Below are 3,487 nucleotides of genomic sequence, written 5' to 3' on the forward strand. Positions count from 1 at the left end.
TATTTCATCAAGCTAATATGAAATGAGGAACATTAAATATTTTGGTGTAGGTCATGACACAAATAATTCCAATCCTGAGCTAATTTTTGCATACATTTTCTTTAAAAAGCACTTCTCTTCCAACACTACTGAATTGTACACCTAAAAATGATTAAAATGGTAAATTTTATGTGCATCTTACCACAATAAGAAAAACTTCTAAATTTTCAAAATTTGGAGCATTTATTTAATAAAGAAGTACTTTCAATAAATGTTTATTTCCGTTTGAGAGAACTTGTGGATTTGTTTTCATATATAGTCAGTGATTATGAAGGCTTAATTTAAAATAAACCCTTCAGATGTGAGATATATCTATTTACATTTGTTTTTATATATATTTGAACTCAGAGAAACATTTTACTTAAAAAATTTGGAATGTTCATAAATTTGCATGTCATCTTTGCACAGGCGGTCATGTTAATCTTCTGTGTATCATTCCAATTTTTAGTATATGTGCTGCTGAAGCAGGCACCAGATTTTTTTTAACTCTAGAAAAGGTTACTTGGCATCAAAGAATGATAGAGCAACAAGAGATGGAAGAGTCACCTTGAGGTTTTCAAATGACAATGCATTGTTCTACAAATGAGTAAGTTAAATTCTGTTAGGTCAAGAACCTGGAACTAGCATCCAAAGCCCTCTTCAAAGGAGAGCCACTGAAGACAGAATACCAAGCTGAGCCCTGAAAAGTCAAACATGCTTTAGAAAACTTGTTTCAAAAAGCAGTGGTTCCGGGACGCCTGGGTGACTCAGTCTGTTAAGCAGCTGCCTTCGGCCCAGGTCATGATCCCAGGGTCCTGGGATCGAGTCCCACATCGGGCTCCTTGCTCAGCGGGGAGCCTGCTTGTCCCTCTGCTTGTGCTCTGTCAAATAAAATCTTTAAAAAAAAAAAAAAAAAAAGCAGTGGTTCCCCCACCCCCAAATCAAAACAAAACAAAACAAAAAAAGGGTCCCCTGGTCCACCTTACCTGTTTCCCACTCTCCAGAAGCAGCTACTTTCTTTTTTTTCATCTCCAAATCCCTGCCACTTCTTGATTATTCATGGTTAAGCATTATCAGTTGTCACTATGGAAGATGAGGAGTGAACCCTCTTCATCACACATACACACACACCCCCCCCACCACAGCCTGACTGACTTAACAGAAATTTATGGTCTCACAACTGAGGAGGCTGAAGTCCAAAATCAGGGTGTTGGCAGAGTTGATTCCTTCTGAGGGCCAAGGGAAGGATCTATGCCAGACCTCTCCTTGGGTTGTAGATGGCTGTGTTCTCCTCACACCATCTTCCCTCTGTGTCAAATTAGTCTTTTATAAGGACCCCAGACATAGTGGATTAAGAGACACTCTGGTGACCTTTAACTTGATTACCTCTGAAAAGACCCCATTATCCAAGTAAGGTCACATTCTAAGGTGCTAGGGGTTTGGACTTTAACATAGGAATTGAAGGGGGGGGGCGCACAATTCAACCCCTAATAGCAACTAAGGGTGAATTTGGGGATGAGAGACAATAAATTGATAATTGGCATGCTTCTTACTCCTCAGTAGGTCACCTTACCCTCAGCTCTTCCTGGTGTTTCCTAGTATAGAGACCCTCTGTTTTATCCCTTCTAAATAAACACACAGGCTCATGCAGGGATGTTGGAGAGGCAGTTGCCAAGCTGCGTAGTATTGAAGACCCCATCTGGGGATCAAATTTAAAGTCCTAAATACTTTCAACTAATCCTATATTCAGGCTCCTCCTGCTGGTACCTGATGTCATATTCATAACGTTTGGGAGTTCTATGGGGGAATATTGGGTTGCTTCTTGGCATTCCCCACTGTTGGCTTAGGAGTCAGGTTTCTGGGGTCTGCTAAGTTTTGCTTTCCAGCTTCCAGAATGTTATTGCTGTCATCTCCATTTCCTGTGGCTTTATAAATTATTAAATAAACCTTTTATCTCAGAATAATTTTAGATTTACAAGGTTGTAAAGGTAATAGAGGGAATTCCCTTATACCCTCTACCCAGTTTCTCCTAATGTTAACATCTTACATCACCATTGCATCAAAACTAAGAAATTAACTGTTATGTTCCTTATTCCCACCAGGTTTTCCACTGGTATCTTTTTGTTCCAGGATCCAATCTTAGGACACCACACTGCATTTAGTTGTCAAGTCTCCTTAGTCTCCTGTGATTTTTGACAGTTTGTCTTTCCTTGTTTTTCATGACCATGACACTTTGGAAGAGTACTGGTTAGCATTTTGTAGAATGATCCCCTAATTGGTTTGTCTGGTGTTCTTCTCACAATTAGACTGGGGTTAGGAGTTTTGGGGGAGAATAACAGTGGTGAAGTGCCCTCCTCACATATGAGGGGTACAAAATATCTACATGTATCATTGGCAATCACTTGGTTAAGGTAAAAAGTTCAGCAGTGGCTCTCTTCTGTAAGGTAGAACTGATGCCTGATGGTAAATGAGGCTGTTAGAGAACTAGATTCACTGGTAGCAAAGGAGGGGATGAAATTCTCCCCACCCTCTCCAATATAAAGGCCAGGTGGTGGTGCCTAACTACCAGAAGACAGATGAATACAACTATCATACTGTGCAACAGGGCTGGCCTGGCAGCCGAGGGCACTGGACTCAAAGAGAATTATAGATATGACTAACAGAACACAGTATGTCTAGGGGCAACATATATGGGCAGTTTTTACCAGCAGGATATTGATGGAAGACGACAGGGAAGCTGAGGGTAGTTGCCCTAATAAAGTCACAACCCTTTCCCCAGTTAGCCAAGCCAGTTTTCCACCTCAGAACACACAATAGAGGTTGAGAACCCAGAAGGAAGGACCTGGCAGCAACACAAGCATGCACAGACTAAAACAATTGCCCATCTGGCCCCAAAAGGAATTAAGGTCATTTATTCAGAACTGTACAACAGAGAAAGGGGGATAGGGATACCCAAATATTTTGAGGGAGGGCTACTGGACACAGGTCGGGGTTGACACTGACACCCAGAAATCTGAAGCATCATCATGGCGGGAGGGGTGCATATATAGGCACAGTAATAATAACAGAAATGTTGGGCGGTGCCTGGGTGGCTCAGTTGGTTAAGCGTCTGACTTAGGCTCAGGTCATGATCCCAGAGTCCTGGGATCGAGCCCCGCATTGGGCTCCGTGCTCAGTGGGGACCCTGCTTCTCCCTCTTCTGCTCCCGCTGCTTGTGCTCTCTCCTGTCAAGTAAATTAAAAAAAAAAAAATAGGGCGCCTGGGTGGCTCAGTTGGTTAAGCGACTAAGTTGGTTATCAGGTCATGATCCTGGAGTCCCGGGATCGAGTCCCACGTCAGGCTCCCTGCTCAGCGGGGGGTCTGCTTCTCCCTCTGACCCTCTTCTCTCTCTTGCTCTCTCTCAAATAAATAAATAAAATCTTTAAAAAAAAATAAAATAAAATAAAAATAAAAATAAAAAAAATAAATA

General features: G+C 41.8%; 1 pseudogene; it reads right to left on the reverse strand.

The window, feature by feature from the left end:
• Positions 1-402: 402 nt before the first annotated feature.
• On the reverse strand, positions 403-511 carry LOC116626530 (annotated as a pseudogene).
• Positions 512-3,487: the final 2,976 nt, after the last annotated feature.

Source organism: Phoca vitulina, unplaced genomic scaffold (assembly GCF_004348235.1).
Source record: "Phoca vitulina isolate PV1807 unplaced genomic scaffold, GSC_HSeal_1.0 scaffold88, whole genome shotgun sequence".
Taxonomy (NCBI): domain Eukaryota; kingdom Metazoa; phylum Chordata; class Mammalia; order Carnivora; family Phocidae; genus Phoca; species Phoca vitulina.